This window comes from Lissotriton vulgaris, chromosome 4_1 (genome assembly GCF_964263255.1).
Source record: "Lissotriton vulgaris chromosome 4_1, aLisVul1.2, whole genome shotgun sequence".
NCBI classification, from domain to species: Eukaryota; Metazoa; Chordata; class Amphibia; order Caudata; family Salamandridae; genus Lissotriton; species Lissotriton vulgaris.
This window is the reverse complement of record NC_141691.1, coordinates 538,283,746-538,304,967: the sequence shown is the minus strand read 5'-3', so window position 1 is coordinate 538,304,967 and position 21,222 is coordinate 538,283,746. Positions and strand designations below refer to the sequence as shown.

The 21,222-nt window shown below is 33.3% G+C and overlaps 8 non-coding genes across 8 annotated transcripts; all 8 read left to right on the top strand.

The window, feature by feature from the left end:
• The first annotated feature begins 1,815 nt into the window (after nucleotides 1–1,815).
• On the top strand, nucleotides 1,816–1,887 carry TRNAQ-CUG (transfer RNA glutamine (anticodon CUG)). Its single transcript has one exon. It is a non-coding gene; the product is annotated as a tRNA-Gln (tRNA).
• Nucleotides 1,888–4,330: 2,443 nt separating this feature from the next.
• Nucleotides 4,331–4,402, top strand: TRNAQ-CUG (transfer RNA glutamine (anticodon CUG)). Its single transcript has one exon. It is a non-coding gene; the product is annotated as a tRNA-Gln (tRNA).
• Nucleotides 4,403–6,845: 2,443 nt separating this feature from the next.
• On the top strand, nucleotides 6,846–6,917 carry TRNAQ-CUG (transfer RNA glutamine (anticodon CUG)). Its single transcript has one exon. It is a non-coding gene; the product is annotated as a tRNA-Gln (tRNA).
• A 2,443-nt stretch (nucleotides 6,918–9,360) lies between these two features.
• On the top strand, nucleotides 9,361–9,432 carry TRNAQ-CUG (transfer RNA glutamine (anticodon CUG)). Its single transcript has one exon. It is a non-coding gene; the product is annotated as a tRNA-Gln (tRNA).
• A 2,443-nt stretch (nucleotides 9,433–11,875) lies between these two features.
• On the top strand, nucleotides 11,876–11,947 carry TRNAQ-CUG (transfer RNA glutamine (anticodon CUG)). Its single transcript has one exon. It is a non-coding gene; the product is annotated as a tRNA-Gln (tRNA).
• A 2,444-nt stretch (nucleotides 11,948–14,391) lies between these two features.
• Nucleotides 14,392–14,463, top strand: TRNAQ-CUG (transfer RNA glutamine (anticodon CUG)). Its single transcript has one exon. It is a non-coding gene; the product is annotated as a tRNA-Gln (tRNA).
• A 2,444-nt stretch (nucleotides 14,464–16,907) lies between these two features.
• TRNAQ-CUG (transfer RNA glutamine (anticodon CUG)) lies at nucleotides 16,908–16,979 on the top strand. Its single transcript has one exon. It is a non-coding gene; the product is annotated as a tRNA-Gln (tRNA).
• A 2,444-nt stretch (nucleotides 16,980–19,423) lies between these two features.
• On the top strand, nucleotides 19,424–19,495 carry TRNAQ-CUG (transfer RNA glutamine (anticodon CUG)). Its single transcript has one exon. It is a non-coding gene; the product is annotated as a tRNA-Gln (tRNA).
• Nucleotides 19,496–21,222: the final 1,727 nt, after the last annotated feature.

Sequence of the window (21,222 nt, the reverse complement as noted above, 5' to 3'; positions counted from 1 at the left end):
AACAGAGTCAGCTCACAAAATGTCTCATTATTTTGAGCCATTTTATTTCCATGTTTTCTAAAAGTTCTATCATTTGCTCACATCAAATAGACTTTAAAAATACAATCAATAAATTAATGTTTCACTCTACCCGTGTTAGATTTATGATATTTATGAATACACTTGACAGAAAAAGATTTGGTCATAAGTCACGAAAGTGGTCCCACCGAGATTTGAACTCCGATCCTTGGATTCAAAGTCCAAAGTGCTAACCATTACACCATGGAACCTCCCATGTGACAGGGGAGCAAATTGCTGCAGCAATGTGGACATTTCACATTTTTTATTTTCTACAGTCAAAGACAAACAGAATTACATAACTTTTCTATTCTGTTCAACTTTTGCCTATTGAACTATGTTAGGGAAGGATGTTGCACAAAGGACTCAAGTAACGCTATGACTCTGTTGAACAGTACTTTTTATGTGAGATAAGATTTTGCAATAAAAGATAAGATTCCCCCGTGAATGCAATCTCTTCTGCCAAAATGGAAAGCTCAACCTGGTACAGGTGGGTTGATGGTGTTATGCTTGTCAATCTGGACTCTGAAAACAGGGATCTAAGTACAAAGCTCAGTGGGACTTATCTAAACTTTACGATTTTTTTCCATTCAGTTCTTAGAAGTATTAATTGGAAAAACATCTCATTTACTTATAAACTTGTACGTATCAACTTATATGTATGTATCTCCCTATACATCGCTATATGTCTATGTATTTTTATCGGAAAATATAAATATATACATTATAAAAATATGTATAATTAATAGAGGTGAAAATAAAGAACAGTTGTTGCCTCTCCGCATTTGAAACATGAGCTTCTTCTCCTTCCTCTTCTATATGTCCTGAAATTGAGATAGTCACTTTTTAATCAATTTTGATCTAACAGCATAGTTGATTTGTACAAAGCATATCATACGATCTGTGAATAATTCTAAAAAAGAAAATTAGATCAGTACCTTTGAGGCCTCCAAGCAAAAGCTTATATTTCATGATTGCAGATCGACTGTTGAAAATCAGCATGAGAAATGTTTTATTTCACAATTTCCATACTAATATACAAAAAACATTTGTACTATCTGAATGATACCGTCATTGTGGTTCTCTAGGTTTGATTTAAGAACACATCTCTTTCAAAATGTGCTATATTCGCCTTATCAATAGTGTAGAAATCTTCAAAAAGGAATGCTGGGAATCAGCCCTCTGAAATGCATTTGAGAAAAACAGGATAGGATTTTGTAATGTCGCACTATTTTGTGTAGGAATCTGATGTAAAAGTATTATAAAGTTCGTATTTCTGTAACTTGTTCAAGCTGTTGGACATTTTGAAAGGAGTCAACATTTGTCTCGTTCAACCTACTGGTATTGGATTGGAACTATCAATAACAAAAGATGACAGAAATGTAAAAGGTTGAGATTAGTAAAATAGTACCTCAAAGAATTGGACTGGTACCTTTGCATGCAAAGTCCAAAGTGCCAACCGTTGCTCTTTGGAGCCACCCATGTGAGAGACAGCGAAATGGATGTAGTAGTTTGGAAATGTAGAATGTTTTAATATTCTTCAGTCAAATATGATCATTATTTTGTAAATTGCATGTCCTGATAAACGTTTGCACATTTAACACTGTTATGGAGAATGTAGCTGAAAAGAATCAAATCACATTGTAGCTCTTTACACTATGAGCATTCAACTGAGTTATCTTTTCATCAATGTAAGAAAAGCCCCTGCACTGATGCGCTCTCTTTTGTCTCAATGGAAAAATCCTTCATGCATGGCAGGGTTCCATGGTGTAATGGTTAGCACTCTGGACTCTGAATCCAGTGATCCGAGTTCAAATCTCGGTGGGACCTGCTTGAATTATGAGATTTAATATTTCACTAATTTCTTAGAATTTGGACTTGGAAAAACATAACGTCAAAGTTTTATACTGAAACTTATCAACGTATAAGTATGTATCTATGTACAGATGGCTATATCCATCTAGATAGCGATAATACAATATAAAGAAATGAATTATTCATAAACATAAGTACTGAAGCTGAAAACTAAAAACTGTTCTTTCCCATCCACAATTTATGCAAGAGGTTCTTTTCCTTTCTCATCTTTATGATCAGTAATAAGATAGTTAATTTTGCTGATTTCTTATCTGACAACATTCTTAACTTACACAGTGCATTTAATTGTGAATTTCTTTGAAAGAGGAATTCAGATTAATACATTTGACATGTCTTTCGAAAGATTCTACTTTGTGGTTATGGATCTACTTTAGAAAAACAGAGTGTAAATATCTGTGTGTCTTAATTTCAAGATTGTTATTTAAAAGTTCATCTCTTCTGTCCCCAAAATACACAATTTGATTCCTCAAGTTTTCTTTTAATGAAGGCTTTCCAATTTAAAAAGTTCCTTGTTCCCCTTATCAATAACAGTACGATTTAAACAAGTAATATCTTGCATCAGCTTCTTGTGATGAGTTGAGAAAACAGAGTCAGCTCACAAAATGTCTCATTATTTTGAGCCATTTTATTTCCATGTTTTCTAAAAGTTCTATCATTTGCTCACATCAAATAGACTTTAAAAATACAATCAATAAATTAATGTTTCACTCTACCCGTGTTAGATTTATGATATTTATGAATACACTTGACAGAAAAAGATTTGGTCATAAGTCACGAAAGTGGTCCCACCGAGATTTGAACTCCGATCCTTGGATTCAAAGTCCAAAGTGCTAACCATTACACCATGGAACCTCCCATGTGACAGGGGAGCAAATTGCTGCAGCAATGTGGACATTTCACATTTTTTATTTTCTACAGTCAAAGACAAACAGAATTACATAACTTTTCTATTCTGTTCAACTTTTGCCTATTGAACTATGTTAGGGAAGGATGTTGCACAAAGGACTCAAGTAACGCTATGACTCTGTTGAACAGTACTTTTTATGTGAGATAAGATTTTGCAATAAAAGATAAGATTCCCCCGTGAATGCAATCTCTTCTGCCAAAATGGAAAGCTCAACCTGGTACAGGTGGGTTGATGGTGTTATGCTTGTCAATCTGGACTCTGAAAACAGGGATCTAAGTACAAAGCTCAGTGGGACTTATCTAAACTTTACGATTTTTTTCCATTCAGTTCTTAGAAGTATTAATTGGAAAAACATCTCATTTACTTATAAACTTGTACGTATCAACTTATATGTATATATCTCCCTATACATCGCTATATGTCTATGTATTTTTATCGGAAAATATAAATATATACATTATAAAAATATGTATAATTAATAGAGGTGAAAATAAAGAACAGTTGTTGCCTCTCCGCATTTGAAACATGAGCTTCTTCTCCTTCCTCTTCTATATGTCCTGAAATTGAGATAGTCACTTTTTAATCAATTTTGATCTAACAGCATAGTTGATTTGTACAAAGCATATCATACGATCTGTGAATAATTCTAAAAAAGAAAATTAGATCAGTACCTTTGAGGCCTCCAAGCAAAAGCTTATATTTCATGATTGCAGATCGACTGTTGAAAATCAGCATGAGAAATGTTTTATTTCACAATTTCCATACTAATATACAAAAAACATTTGTACTATCTGAATGATACCGTCATTGTGGTTCTCTAGGTTTGATTTAAGAACACATCTCTTTCAAAATGTGCTATATTCGCCTTATCAATAGTGTAGAAATCTTCAAAAAGGAATGCTGGGAATCAGCCCTCTGAAATGCATTTGAGAAAAACAGGATAGGATTTTGTAATGTCGCACTATTTTGTGTAGGAATCTGATGTAAAAGTATTATAAAGTTCGTATTTCTGTAACTTGTTCAAGCTGTTGGACATTTTGAAAGGAGTCAACATTTGTCTCGTTCAACCTACTGGTATTGGATTGGAACTATCAATAACAAAAGATGACAGAAATGTAAAAGGTTGAGATTAGTAAAATAGTACCTCAAAGAATTGGACTGGTACCTTTGCATGCAAAGTCCAAAGTGCCAACCGTTGCTCTTTGGAGCCACCCATGTGAGAGACAGCGAAATGGATGTAGTAGTTTGGAAATGTAGAATGTTTTAATATTCTTCAGTCAAATATGATCATTATTTTGTAAATTGCATGTCCTGATAAACGTTTGCACATTTAACACTGTTATGGAGAATGTAGCTGAAAAGAATCAAATCACATTGTAGCTCTTTACACTATGAGCATTCAACTGAGTTATCTTTTCATCAATGTAAGAAAAGCCCCTGCACTGATGCGCTCTCTTTTGTCTCAATGGAAAAATCCTTCATGCATGGCAGGGTTCCATGGTGTAATGGTTAGCACTCTGGACTCTGAATCCAGTGATCCGAGTTCAAATCTCGGTGGGACCTGCTTGAATTATGAGATTTAATATTTCACTAATTTCTTAGAATTTGGACTTGGAAAAACATAACGTCAAAGTTTTATACTGAAACTTATCAACGTATAAGTATGTATCTATGTACAGATGGCTATATCCATCTAGATAGCGATAATACAATATAAAGAAATGAATTATTCATAAACATAAGTACTGAAGCTGAAAACTAAAAACTGTTCTTTCCCATCCACAATTTAAGCAAGAGGTTCTTTTCCTTTCTCATCTTTATGATCAGTAATAAGATAGTTAATTTTGCTGATTTCTTATCTGACAACATTCTTAACTTACACATTGCATTTAATTGTGAATTTCTTTGAAAGAGGAATTCAGATTAATACATTTGACATGTCTTTCGAAAGATTCTACTTTGTGGTTATGGATCTACTTTAGAAAAACAGAGTGTAAATATCTGTGTGTCTTAATTTCAAGATTGTTATTTAAAAGTTCATCTCTTCTGTCCCCAAAATACACAATTTGATTCCTCAAGTTTTCTTTTAATGAAGGCTTTCCAATTTAAAAAGTTCCTTGTTCCCCTTATCAATAACAGTAAGATTTAAACAAGTAATATCTTGCATCAGCTTCTTGTGATGAGTTGAGAAAACAGAGTCAGCTCACAAAATGTCTCATTATTTTGAGCCATTTTATTTCCATGTTTTCTAAAAGTTCTATCATTTGCTCACATCAAATAGACTTTAAAAATACAATCAATAAATTAATGTTTCACTCTACCCGTGTTAGATTTATGATATTTATGAATACACTTGACAGAAAAAGATTTGGTCATAAGTCACGAAAGTGGTCCCACCGAGATTTGAACTCCGATCCTTGGATTCAAAGTCCAAAGTGCTAACCATTACACCATGGAACCTCCCATGTGACAGGGGAGCAAATTGCTGCAGCAATGTGGACATTTCACATTTTTTATTTTCTACAGTCAAAGACAAACAGAATTACATAACTTTTCTATTCTGTTCAACTTTTGCCTATTGAACTATGTTAGGGAAGGATGTTGCACAAAGGACTCAAGTAACGCTATGACTCTGTTGAACAGTACTTTTTATGTGAGATAAGATTTTGCAATAAAAGATAAGATTCCCCCGTGAATGCAATCTCTTCTGCCAAAATGGAAAGCTCAACCTGGTACAGGTGGGTTGATGGTGTTATGCTTGTCAATCTGGACTCTGAAAACAGGGATCTAAGTACAAAGCTCAGTGGGACTTATCTAAACTTTACGATTTTTTTCCATTCAGTTCTTAGAAGTATTAATTGGAAAAACATCTCATTTACTTATAAACTTGTACGTATCAACTTATATGTATGTATCTCCCTATACATCGCTATATGTCTATGTATTTTTATCGGAAAATATAAATATATACATTATAAAAATATGTATAATTAATAGAGGTGAAAATAAAGAACAGTTGTTGCCTCTCCGCATTTGAAACATGAGCTTCTTCTCCTTCCTCTTCTATATGTCCTGAAATTGAGATAGTCACTTTTTAATCAATTTTGATCTAACAGCATAGTTGATTTGTACAAAGCATATCATACGATCTGTGAATAATTCTAAAAAAGAAAATTAGATCAGTACCTTTGAGGCCTCCAAGCAAAAGCTTATATTTCATGATTGCAGATCGACTGTTGAAAATCAGCATGAGAAATGTTTTATTTCACAATTTCCATACTAATATACAAAAAACATTTGTACTATCTGAATGATACCGTCATTGTGGTTCTCTAGGTTTGATTTAAGAACACATCTCTTTCAAAATGTGCTATATTCGCCTTATCAATAGTGTAGAAATCTTCAAAAAGGAATGCTGGGAATCAGCCCTCTGAAATGCATTTGAGAAAAACAGGATAGGATTTTGTAATGTCGCACTATTTTGTGTAGGAATCTGATGTAAAAGTATTATAAAGTTCGTATTTCTGTAACTTGTTCAAGCTGTTGGACATTTTGAAAGGAGTCAACATTTGTCTCGTTCAACCTACTGGTATTGGATTGGAACTATCAATAACAAAAGATGACAGAAATGTAAAAGGTTGAGATTAGTAAAATAGTACCTCAAAGAATTGGACTGGTACCTTTGCATGCAAAGTCCAAAGTGCCAACCGTTGCTCTTTGGAGCCACCCATGTGAGAGACAGCGAAATGGATGTAGTAGTTTGGAAATGTAGAATGTTTTAATATTCTTCAGTCAAATATGATCATTATTTTGTAAATTGCATGTCCTGATAAACGTTTGCACATTTAACACTGTTATGGAGAATGTAGCTGAAAAGAATCAAATCACATTGTAGCTCTTTACACTATGAGCATTCAACTGAGTTATCTTTTCATCAATGTAAGAAAAGCCCCTGCACTGATGCGCTCTCTTTTGTCTCAATGGAAAAATCCTTCATGCATGGCAGGGTTCCATGGTGTAATGGTTAGCACTCTGGACTCTGAATCCAGTGATCCGAGTTCAAATCTCGGTGGGACCTGCTTGAATTATGAGATTTAATATTTCACTAATTTCTTAGAATTTGGACTTGGAAAAACATAACGTCAAAGTTTTATACTGAAACTTATCAACGTATAAGTATGTATCTATGTACAGATGGCTATATCCATCTAGATAGCGATAATACAATATAAAGAAATGAATTATTCATAAACATAAGTACTGAAGCTGAAAACTAAAAACTGTTCTTTCCCATCCACAATTTAAGCAAGAGGTTCTTTTCCTTTCTCATCTTTATGATCAGTAATAAGATAGTTAATTTTGCTGATTTCTTATCTGACAACATTCTTAACTTACACATTGCATTTAATTGTGAATTTCTTTGAAAGAGGAATTCAGATTAATACATTTGACATGTCTTTCGAAAGATTCTACTTTGTGGTTATGGATCTACTTTAGAAAAACAGAGTGTAAATATCTGTGTGTCTTAATTTCAAGATTGTTATTTAAAAGTTCATCTCTTCTGTCCCCAAAATACACAATTTGATTCCTCAAGTTTTCTTTTAATGAAGGCTTTCCAATTTAAAAAGTTCCTTGTTCCCCTTATCAATAACAGTAAGATTTAAACAAGTAATATCTTGCATCAGCTTCTTGTGATGAGTTGAGAAAACAGAGTCAGCTCACAAAATGTCTCATTATTTTGAGCCATTTTATTTCCATGTTTTCTAAAAGTTCTATCATTTGCTCACATCAAATAGACTTTAAAAATACAATCAATAAATTAATGTTTCACTCTACCCGTGTTAGATTTATGATATTTATGAATACACTTGACAGAAAAAGATTTGGTCATAAGTCACGAAAGTGGTCCCACCGAGATTTGAACTCCGATCCTTGGATTCAAAGTCCAAAGTGCTAACCATTACACCATGGAACCTCCCATGTGACAGGGGAGCAAATTGCTGCAGCAATGTGGACATTTCACATTTTTTATTTTCTACAGTCAAAGACAAACAGAATTACATAACTTTTCTATTCTGTTCAACTTTTGCCTATTGAACTATGTTAGGGAAGGATGTTGCACAAAGGACTCAAGTAACGCTATGACTCTGTTGAACAGTACTTTTTATGTGAGATAAGATTTTGCAATAAAAGATAAGATTCCCCCGTGAATGCAATCTCTTCTGCCAAAATGGAAAGCTCAACCTGGTACAGGTGGGTTGATGGTGTTATGCTTGTCAATCTGGACTCTGAAAACAGGGATCTAAGTACAAAGCTCAGTGGGACTTATCTAAACTTTACGATTTTTTTCCATTCAGTTCTTAGAAGTATTAATTGGAAAAACATCTCATTTACTTATAAACTTGTACGTATCAACTTATATGTATGTATCTCCCTATACATCGCTATATGTCTATGTATTTTTATCGGAAAATATAAATATATACATTATAAAAATATGTATAATTAATAGAGGTGAAAATAAAGAACAGTTGTTGCCTCTCCGCATTTGAAACATGAGCTTCTTCTCCTTCCTCTTCTATATGTCCTGAAATTGAGATAGTCACTTTTTAATCAATTTTGATCTAACAGCATAGTTGATTTGTACAAAGCATATCATACGATCTTTGAATAATTCTAAAAAAGAAAATTAGATCAGTACCTTTGAGGCCTCCAAGCAAAAGCTTATATTTCATGATTGCAGATCGACTGTTGAAAATCAGCATGAGAAATGTTTTATTTCACAATTTCCATACTAATATACAAAAAACATTTGTACTATCTGAATGATACCGTCATTGTGGTTCTCTAGGTTTGATTTAAGAACACATCTCTTTCAAAATGTGCTATATTCGCCTTATCAATAGTGTAGAAATCTTCAAAAAGGAATGCTGGGAATCAGCCCTCTGAAATGCATTTGAGAAAAACAGGATAGGATTTTGTAATGTCGCACTATTTTGTGTAGGAATCTGATGTAAAAGTATTATAAAGTTCGTATTTCTGTAACTTGTTCAAGCTGTTGGACATTTTGAAAGGAGTCAACATTTGTCTCGTTCAACCTACTGGTATTGGATTGGAACTATCAATAACAAAAGATGACAGAAATGTAAAAGGTTGAGATTAGTAAAATAGTACCTCAAAGAATTGGACTGGTACCTTTGCATGCAAAGTCCAAAGTGCCAACCGTTGCTCTTTGGAGCCACCCATGTGAGAGACAGCGAAATGGATGTAGTAGTTTGGAAATGTAGAATGTTTTAATATTCTTCAGTCAAATATGATCATTATTTTGTATTTTGCATGTCCTGATAAACGTTTGCACATTTAACACTGTTATGGAGAATGTAGCTGAAAAGAATCAAATCACATTGTAGCTCTTTACACTATGAGCATTCAACTGAGTTATCTTTTCATCAATGTAAGAAAAGCCCCTGCACTGATGCGCTCTCTTTTGTCTCAATGGAAAAATCCTTCATGCATGGCAGGGTTCCATGGTGTAATGGTTAGCACTCTGGACTCTGAATCCAGTGATCCGAGTTCAAATCTCGGTGGGACCTGCTTGAATTATGAGATTTAATATTTCACTAATTTCTTAGAATTTGGACTTGGAAAAACATAACGTCAAAGTTTTATACTGAAACTTATCAACGTATAAGTATGTATCTATGTACAGATGGCTATATCCATCTAGATAGCGATAATACAATATAAAGAAATGAATTATTCATAAACATAAGTACTGAAGCTGAAAACTAAAAACTGTTCTTTCCCATCCACAATTTATGCAAGAGGTTCTTTTCCTTTCTCATCTTTATGATCAGTAATAAGATAGTTAATTTTGCTGATTTCTTATCTGACAACATTCTTAACTTACACAGTGCATTTAATTGTGAATTTCTTTGAAAGAGGAATTCAGATTAATACATTTGACATGTCTTTCGAAAGATTCTACTTTGTGGTTATGGATCTACTTTAGAAAAACAGAGTGTAAATATCTGTGTGTCTTAATTTCAAGATTGTTATTTAAAAGTTCATCTCTTCTGTCCCCAAAATACACAATTTGATTCCTCAAGTTTTCTTTTAATGAAGGCTTTCCAATTTAAAAAGTTCCTTGTTCCCCTTATCAATAACAGTACGATTTAAACAAGTAATATCTTGCATCAGCTTCTTGTGATGAGTTGAGAAAACAGAGTCAGCTCACAAAATGTCTCATTATTTTGAGCCATTTTATTTCCATGTTTTCTAAAAGTTCTATCATTTGCTCACATCAAATAGACTTTAAAAATACAATCAATAAATTAATGTTTCACTCTACCCGTGTTAGATTTATGATATTTATGAATACACTTGACAGAAAAAGATTTGGTCATAAGTCACGAAAGTGGTCCCACCGAGATTTGAACTCCGATCCTTGGATTCAAAGTCCAAAGTGCTAACCATTACACCATGGAACCTCCCATGTGACAGGGGAGCAAATTGCTGCAGCAATGTGGACATTTCACATTTTTTATTTTCTACAGTCAAAGACAAACAGAATTACATAACTTTTCTATTCTGTTCAACTTTTGCCTATTGAACTATGTTAGGGAAGGATGTTGCACAAAGGACTCAAGTAACGCTATGACTCTGTTGAACAGTACTTTTTATGTGAGATAAGATTTTGCAATAAAAGATAAGATTCCCCCGTGAATGCAATCTCTTCTGCCAAAATGGAAAGCTCAACCTGGTACAGGTGGGTTGATGGTGTTATGCTTGTCAATCTGGACTCTGAAAACAGGGATCTAAGTACAAAGCTCAGTGGGACTTATCTAAACTTTACGATTTTTTTCCATTCAGTTCTTAGAAGTATTAATTGGAAAAACATCTCATTTACTTATAAACTTGTACGTATCAACTTATATGTATGTATCTCCCTATACATCGCTATATGTCTATGTATTTTTATCGGAAAATATAAATATATACATTATAAAAATATGTATAATTAATAGAGGTGAAAATAAAGAACAGTTGTTGCCTCTCCGCATTTGAAACATGAGCTTCTTCTCCTTCCTCTTCTATATGTCCTGAAATTGAGATAGTCACTTTTTAATCAATTTTGATCTAACAGCATAGTTGATTTGTACAAAGCATATCATACGATCTGTGAATAATTCTAAAAAAGAAAATTAGATCAGTACCTTTGAGGCCTCCAAGCAAAAGCTTATATTTCATGATTGCAGATCGACTGTTGAAAATCAGCATGAGAAATGTTTTATTTCACAATTTCCATACTAATATACAAAAAACATTTGTACTATCTGAATGATACCGTCATTGTGGTTCTCTAGGTTTGATTTAAGAACACATCTCTTTCAAAATGTGCTATATTCGCCTTATCAATAGTGTAGAAATCTTCAAAAAGGAATGCTGGGAATCAGCCCTCTGAAATGCATTTGAGAAAAACAGGATAGGATTTTGTAATGTCGCACTATTTTGTGTAGGAATCTGATGTAAAAGTATTATAAAGTTCATATTTCTGTAACTTGTTCAAGCTGTTGGACATTTTGAAAGGAGTCAACATTTGTCTCGTTCAACCTACTGGTATTGGATTGGAACTATCAATAACAAAAGATGACAGAAATGTAAAAGGTTGAGATTAGTAAAATAGTACCTCAAAGAATTGGACTGGTACCTTTGCATGCAAAGTCCAAAGTGCCAACCGTTGCTCTTTGGAGCCACCCATGTGAGAGACAGCGAAATGGATGTAGTAGTTTGGAAATGTAGAATGTTTTAATATTCTTCAGTCAAATATGATCATTATTTTGTAAATTGCATGTCCTGATAAACGTTTGCACATTTAACACTGTTATGGAGAATGTAGCTGAAAAGAATCAAATCACATTGTAGCTCTTTACACTATGAGCATTCAACTGAGTTATCTTTTCATCAATGTAAGAAAAGCCCCTGCACTGATGCGCTCTCTTTTGTCTCAATGGAAAAATCCTTCATGCATGGCAGGGTTCCATGGTGTAATGGTTAGCACTCTGGACTCTGAATCCAGTGATCCGAGTTCAAATCTCGGTGGGACCTGCTTGAATTATGAGATTTAATATTTCACTAATTTCTTAGAATTTGGACTTGGAAAAACATAACGTCAAAGTTTTATACTGAAACTTATCAACGTATAAGTATGTATCTATGTACAGATGGCTATATCCATCTAGATAGCGATAATACAATATAAAGAAATGAATTATTCATAAACATAAGTACTGAAGCTGAAAACTAAAAACTGTTCTTTCCCATCCACAATTTAAGCAAGAGGTTCTTTTCCTTTCTCATCTTTATGATCAGTAATAAGATAGTTAATTTTGCTGATTTCTTATCTGACAACATTCTTAACTTACACATTGCATTTAATTGTGAATTTCTTTGAAAGAGGAATTCAGATTAATACATTTGACATTTCTTTCGAAAGATTCTACTTTGTGGTTATGGATCTACTTTAGAAAAACAGAGTGTAAATATCTGTGTGTCTTAATTTCAAGATTGTTATTTAAAAGTTCATCTCTTCTGTCCCCAAAATACACAATTTGATTCCTCAAGTTTTCTTTTAATGAAGGCTTTCCAATTTAAAAAGTTCCTTGTTCCCCTTATCAATAACAGTAAGATTTAAACAAGTAATATCTTGCATCAGCTTCTTGTGATGAGTTGAGAAAACAGAGTCAGCTCACAAAATGTCTCATTATTTTGAGCCATTTTATTTCCATGTTTTCTAAAAGTTCTATCATTTGCTCACATCAAATAGACTTTAAAAATACAATCAATAAATTAATGTTTCACTCTACCCGTGTTAGATTTATGATATTTATGAATACACTTGACAGAAAAAGATTTGGTCATAAGTCACGAAAGTGGTCCCACCGAGATTTGAACTCCGATCCTTGGATTCAAAGTCCAAAGTGCTAACCATTACACCATGGAACCTCCCATGTGACAGGGGAGCAAATTGCTGCAGCAATGTGGACATTTCACATTTTTTATTTTCTACAGTCAAAGACAAACAGAATTACATAACTTTTCTATTCTGTTCAACTTTTGCCTATTGAACTATGTTAGGGAAGGATGTTGCACAAAGGACTCAAGTAACGCTATGACTCTGTTGAACAGTACTTTTTATGTGAGATAAGATTTTGCAATAAAAGATAAGATTCCCCCGTGAATGCAATCTCTTCTGCCAAAATGGAAAGCTCAACCTGGTACAGGTGGGTTGATGGTGTTATGCTTGTCAATCTGGACTCTGAAAACAGGGATCTAAGTACAAAGCTCAGTGGGACTTATCTAAACTTTACGATTTTTTTCCATTCAGTTCTTAGAAGTATTAATTGGAAAAACATCTCATTTACTTATAAACTTGTACGTATCAACTTATATGTATGTATCTCCCTATACATCGCTATATGTCTATGTATTTTTATCGGAAAATATAAATATATACATTATAAAAATATGTATAATTAATAGAGGTGAAAATAAAGAACAGTTGTTGCCTCTCCGCATTTGAAACATGAGCTTCTTCTCCTTCCTCTTCTATATGTCCTGAAATTGAGATAGTCACTTTTTAATCAATTTTGATCTAACAGCATAGTTGATTTGTACAAAGCATATCATACGATCTGTGAATAATTCTAAAAAAGAAAATTAGATCAGTACCTTTGAGGCCTCCAAGCAAAAGCTTATATTTCATGATTGCAGATCGACTGTTGAAAATCAGCATGAGAAATGTTTTATTTCACAATTTCCATACTAATATACAAAAAACATTTGTACTATCTGAATGATACCGTCATTGTGGTTCTCTAGGTTTGATTTAAGAACACATCTCTTTCAAAATGTGCTATATTCGCCTTATCAATAGTGTAGAAATCTTCAAAAAGGAATGCTGGGAATCAGCCCTCTGAAATGCATTTGAGAAAAACAGGATAGGATTTTGTAATGTCGCACTATTTTGTGTAGGAATCTGATGTAAAAGTATTATAAAGTTCGTATTTCTGTAACTTGTTCAAGCTGTTGGACATTTTGAAAGGAGTCAACATTTGTCTCGTTCAACCTACTGGTATTGGATTGGAACTATCAATAACAAAAGATGACAGAAATGTAAAAGGTTGAGATTAGTAAAATAGTACCTCAAAGAATTGGACTGGTACCTTTGCATGCAAAGTCCAAAGTGCCAACCGTTGCTCTTTGGAGCCACCCATGTGAGAGACAGCGAAATGGATGTAGTAGTTTGGAAATGTAGAATGTTTTAATATTCTTCAGTCAAATATGATCATTATTTTGTAAATTGCATGTCCTGATAAACGTTTGCACATTTAACACTGTTATGGAGAATGTAGCTGAAAAGAATCAAATCACATTGTAGCTCTTTACACTATGAGCATTCAACTGAGTTATCTTTTCATCAATGTAAGAAAAGCCCCTGCACTGATGCGCTCTCTTTTGTCTCAATAGAAAAAATCCTTCATGCATGGCAGGGTTCCATGGTGTAATGGTTAGCACTCTGGACTCTGAATCCAGTGATCCGAGTTCAAATCTCGGTGGGACCTGCTTGAATTATGAGATTTAATATTTCACTAATTTCTTAGAATTTGGACTTGGAAAAACATAACGTCAAAGTTTTATACTGAAACTTATCAACGTATAAGTATGTATCTATGTACAGATGGCTATATCCATCTAGATAGCGATAATACAATATAAAGAAATGAATTATTCATAAACATAAGTACTGAAGCTGAAAACTAAAAACTGTTCTTTCCCATCCACAATTTAAGCAAGAGGTTCTTTTCCTTTCTCATCTTTATGATCAGTAATAAGATAGTTAATTTTGCTGATTTCTTATCTGACAACATTCTTAACTTACACATTGCATTTAATTGTGAATTTCTTTGAAAGAGGAATTCAGATTAATACATTTGACATGTCTTTCGAAAGATTCTACTTTGTGGTTATGGATCTACTTTAGAAAAACAGAGTGTAAATATCTGTGTGTCTTAATTTCAAGATTGTTATTTAAAAGTTCATCTCTTCTGTCCCCAAAATACACAATTTGATTCCTCAAGTTTTCTTTTAATGAAGGCTTTCCAATTTAAAAAGTTCCTTGTTCCCCTTATCAATAACAGTAAGATTTAAACAAGTAATATCTTGCATCAGCTTCTTGTGATGAGTTGAGAAAACAGAGTCAGCTCACAAAATGTCTCATTATTTTGAGCCATTTTATTTCCATGTTTTCTAAAAGTTCTATCATTTGCTCACATCAAATAGACTTTAAAAATACAATCAATAAATTAATGTTTCACTCTACCCGTGTTAGATTTATGATATTTATGAATACACTTGACAGAAAAAGATTTGGTCATAAGTCACGAAAGTGGTCCCACCGAGATTTGAACTCCGATCCTTGGATTCAAAGTCCAAAGTGCTAACCATTACACCATGGAACCTCCCATGTGACAGGGGAGCAAATTGCTGCAGCAATGTGGACATTTCACATTTTTTATTTTCTACAGTCAAAGACAAACAGAATTACATAACTTTTCTATTCTGTTCAACTTTTGCCTATTGAACTATGTTAGGGAAGGATGTTGCACAAAGGACTCAAGTAACGCTATGACTCTGTTGAACAGTACTTTTTATGTGAGATAAGATTTTGCAATAAAAGATAAGATTCCCCCGTGAATGCAATCTCTTCTGCCAAAATGGAAAGCTCAACCTGGTACAGGTGGGTTGATGGTGTTATGCTTGTCAATCTGGACTCTGAAAACAGGGATCTAAGTACAAAGCTCAGTGGGACTTATCTAAACTTTACGATTTTTTTCCATTCAGTTCTTAGAAGTATTAATTGGAAAAACATCTCATTTACTTATAAACTTGTACGTATCAACTTATATGTATGTATCTCCCTATACATCGCTATATGTCTATGTATTTTTATCGGAAAATATAAATATATACATTATAAAAATATGTATAATTAATAGAGGTGAAAATAAAGAACAGTTGTTGCCTCTCCGCATTTGAAACATGAGCTTCTTCTCCTTCCTCTTCTATATGTCCTGAAATTGAGATAGTCACTTTTTAATCAATTTTGATCTAACAGCATAGTTGATTTGTACAAAGCATATCATACGATCTGTGAATAATTCTAAAAAAGAAAATTAGATCAGTACCTTTGAGGCCTCCAAGCAAAAGCTTATATTTCATGATTGCAGATCGACTGTTGAAAATCAGCATGAGAAATGTTTTATTTCACAATTTCCATACTAATATACAAAAAACATTTGTACTATCTGAATGATACCGTCATTGTGGTTCTCTAGGTTTGATTTAAGAACACATCTCTTTCAAAATGTGCTATATTCGCCTTATCAATAGTGTAGAAATCTTCAAAAAGGAATGCTGGGAATCAGCCCTCTGAAATGCATTTGAGAAAAACAGGATAGGATTTTGTAATGTCGCACTATTTTGTGTAGGAATCTGATGTAAAAGTATTATAAAGTTCGTATTTCTGTAACTTGTTCAAGCTGTTGGACATTTTGAAAGGAGTCAACATTTGTCTCGTTCAACCTACTGGTATTGGATTGGAACTATCAATAACAAAAGATGACAGAAATGTAAAAGGTTGAGATTAGTAAAATAGTACCTCAAAGAATTGGACTGGTACCTTTGCATGCAAAGTCCAAAGTGCCAACCGTTGCTCTTTGGAGCCACCCATGTGAGAGACAGCGAAATGGATGTAGTAGTTTGGAAATGTAGAATGTTTTAATATTCTTCAGTCAAATATGATCATTATTTTGTAAATTGCATGTCCTGATAAACGTTTGCACATTTAACACTGTTATGGAGAATGTAGCTGAAAAGAATCAAATCACATTGTAGCTCTTTACACTATGAGCATTCAACTGAGTTATCTTTTCATCAATGTAAGAAAAGCCCCTGCACTGATGCGCTCTCTTTTGTCTCAATAGAAAAAATCCTTCATGCATGGCAGGGTTCCATGGTGTAATGGTTAGCACTCTGGACTCTGAATCCAGTGATCCGAGTTCAAATCTCGGTGGGACCTGCTTGAATTATGAGATTTAATATTTCACTAATTTCTTAGAATTTGGACTTGGAAAAACATAACGTCAAAGTTTTATACTGAAACTTATCAACGTATAAGTATGTATCTATGTACAGATGGCTATATCCATCTAGATAGCGATAATACAATATAAAGAAATGAATTATTCATAAACATAAGTACTGAAGCTGAAAACTAAAAACTGTTCTTTCCCATCCACAATTTAAGCAAGAGGTTCTTTTCCTTTCTCATCTTTATGATCAGTAATAAGATAGTTAATTTTGCTGATTTCTTATCTGACAACATTCTTAACTTACACATTGCATTTAATTGTGAATTTCTTTGAAAGAGGAATTCAGATTAATACATTTGACATGTCTTTCGAAAGATTCTACTTTGTGGTTATGGATCTACTTTAGAAAAACAGAGTGTAAATATCTGTGTGTCTTAATTTCAAGATTGTTATTTAAAAGTTCATCTCTTCTGTCCCCAAAATACACAATTTGATTCCTCAAGTTTTCTTTTAATGAAGGCTTTCCAATTTAAAAAGTTCCTTGTTCCCCTTATCAATAACAGTAAGATTTAAACAAGTAATATCTTGCATCAGCTTCTTGTGATGAGTTGAGAAAACAGAGTCAGCTCACAAAATGTCTCATTATTTTGAGCCATTTTATTTCCATGTTTTCTAAAAGTTCTATCATTTGCTCACATCAAATAGACTTTAAAAATACAATCAATAAATTAATGTTTCACTCTACCCGTGTTAGATTTATGATATTTATGAATACACTTGACAGAAAAAGATTTGGTCATAAGTCACGAAAGTGGTCCCACCGAGATTTGAACTCCGATCCTTGGATTCAAAGTCCAAAGTGCTAACCATTACACCATGGAACCTCCCATGTGACAGGGGAGCAAATTGCTGCAGCAATGTGGACATTTCACATTTTTTATTTTCTACAGTCAAAGACAAACAGAATTACATAACTTTTCTATTCTGTTCAACTTTTGCCTATTGAACTATGTTAGGGAAGGATGTTGCACAAAGGACTCAAGTAACGCTATGACTCTGTTGAACAGTACTTTTTATGTGAGATAAGATTTTGCAATAAAAGATAAGATTCCCCCGTGAATGCAATCTCTTCTGCCAAAATGGAAAGCTCAACCTGGTACAGGTGGGTTGATGGTGTTATGCTTGTCAATCTGGACTCTGAAAACAGGGATCTAAGTACAAAGCTCAGTGGGACTTATCTAAACTTTACGATTTTTTTTCCATTCAGTTCTTAGAAGTATTAATTGGAAAAACATCTCATTTACTTATAAACTTGTACGTATCAACTTATATGTATGTATCTCCCTATATATCGCTATATGTCTATGTATTTTTATCGGGAAATATAAATATATACATTATAAAAATATGTATAATTAATAGAGGTGAAAATAAAGAACAGTTGTTGCCTCTCCGCATTTGAAACATGAGCTTCTTCTCCTTCCTCTTCTATATGTCCTGAAATTGAGATAGTCACTTTTTAATCAATTTTGATCTAACAGCATAGTTGATTTGTACAAAGCATATCATACGATCTGTGAATAATTCTAAAAAAGAAAATTAGATCAGTACCTTTGAGGCCTCCAAGCAAAAGCTTATATTTCATGATTGCAGATCGACTGTTGAAAATCAGCATGAGAAATGTTTTATTTCACAATTTCCATACTAATATACAAAAAACATTTGTACTATCTGAATGATACCGTCATTGTGGTTCTCTAGGTTTGATTTAAGGACACATCTCTTTCAAAATGTGCTATATTCGCCTTATCAATAGTGTAGAAATCTTCAAAAAGGAATGCTGGGAATCAGCCCTCTGAAATGCATTTGAGAAAAACAGGATAGGATTTTGTAATGTCGCACTATTTTGTGTAGGAATCTGATGTAAAAGTATTATAAAGTTCGTATTTCTGTAACTTGTTCAAGCTGTTGGACATTTTGAAAGGAGTCAACATTTGTCTCGTTCAACCTACTGGTATTGGATTGGAGCTATCAATAACAAAAGATGACAGAAATATAAAAGGTTGAGATTAGTAAAATAGTACCTCAAAGAATTGGACTGGTACCTTTGCATGCAAAGTCCAAAGTGCCAACCGTTGCTCTTTGGAGCCACCCATGTGAGAGACAGAGAAATGGATGTAGTAGTTTGGAAATGTAGAATGTTTTAATATTCTTCAGTCAAATATGATCATTATTTTGTAAATTGCATGTCCTGATAAACGTTTGCACATTTAACACTGTTATGGAGAATGTAGCTGAAAAGAATCAAATCACATTGTAGCTCTTTACACTATGAGCATTCAACTGAGTTATCTTTTCATCAATGTAAGAAAAGCCCCTGCACTGATGCGCTCTCTTTTGTCTCAATGGAAAAATCCTTCATGCATGGCAGGGTTCCATGGTGTAATGGTTAGCACTCTGGACTCTGAATCCAGTGATCCGAGTTCAAATCTCGGTGGGACCTGCTTGAATTATGAGATTTAATATTTCACTAATTTCTTAGAATTTGGACTTGGAAAAACATAACGTCAAAGTTTTATACTGAAACTTATCAACGTATAAGTATGTATCTATGTACAGATGGCTATATCCATCTAGATAGCGATAATACAATATAAAGAAATGAATTATTCATAAACATAAGTACTGAAGCTGAAAACTAAAAACTGTTCTTTCCCATCCACAATTTATGCAAGAGGTTCTTTTCCTTTCTCATCTTTATGATCAGTAATAAGATAGTTAATTTTGCTGATTTCTTATCTGACAACATTCTTAACTTACACAGTGCATTTAATTGTGAATTTCTTTGAAAGAGGAATTCAGATTAATACATTTGACATGTCTTTCGAAAGATTCTACTTTGTGGTTATGGATCTACTTTAGAAAAACAGAGTGTAAATATCTGTGTGTCTTAATTTCAAGATTGTTATTTAAAAGTTCATCTCTTCTGTCCCCAAAATACACAATTTGATTCCTCAAGTTTTCTTTTAATGAAGGCTTTCAATTTAAAAAGTTCCTTGTTCCCCTTATCAATAACAGTACGATTTAAACAAGTAATATCTTGCATCAGCTTCTTGTGATGAGTTGAGAAAACAGAGTCAGCTCACAAAATGTCTCATTATTTTGAGCCATTTTATTTCCATGTTTTCTAAAAGTTCTATCATTTGCTCACATCAAATAGACTTTAAAAATACAATCAATAAATTAATGTTTCACTCTACCCGTGTTAGATTTATGATATTTATGAATACATTTGACAGAAAAAGATTTGGTCATAAGTCACGAAAGTGGTCCCACCGAGATTTGAACTCGGATCCTTAGATTCAAAGTCCAAAGTGCAACCATTACACCATGGAACCTCCCATGTGACAGGGGAGCAAATTGCTGCAGCAATGTGGACATTTCACATTTTTTATTTTCTACAGTCAAAGACAAACAGAATTACATAACTTTTCTATTCTGTTCAACTTTTGCCTATTGAACTATGTTAGGGAAGGATGTTGCACAAAGGACTCAAGTAACGCTATGACTCTGTTGAACAGTACTTTTTATGTGAGATAAGATTTTGCAATAAAAGATAAGATTCCCCCATGAATGCAATCTCTTCTGCCAAAATGGAAAGCTCAACCTGGTACAGGTGGGTTGATGGTGTTATGCTTGTCAATCTGGACTCTGAAAACAGGGATCTAAGTACAAAGCTCAGTGGGACTTATCTAAACTTTACGATTTTTTTCCATTCAGTTCTTAGAAGTATTAATTGGAAAAACATCTCATTTACTTATAAACTTGTACGTATCAACTTATATGTATGTATCTCCCTATATATCGCTATATGTCTATGTATTTTTATCGGAAAATATAAATATATACATTATAAAAATATGTATAATTAATAGAGGTGAAAATAAAGAACAGTTGTTGCCTCTCCGCATTTGAAACATGAGCTTCTTCTCCTTCCTCTTCTATATGTCCTGAAATTGAGATAGTCACTTTTTAATCAATTTTGATCTAACAGCATAGTTGATTTGTACAAAGCATATCATACGATCTGTGAATAATTCTAAAAAAGAAAATTAGATCAGTACCTTTGAGGCCTCCAAGCAAAAGCTTATATTTCATGATTGCAGATCGACTGTTGAAAATCAGCATGAGAAATGTTTTATTTCACAATTTCCATACTAATATACAAAA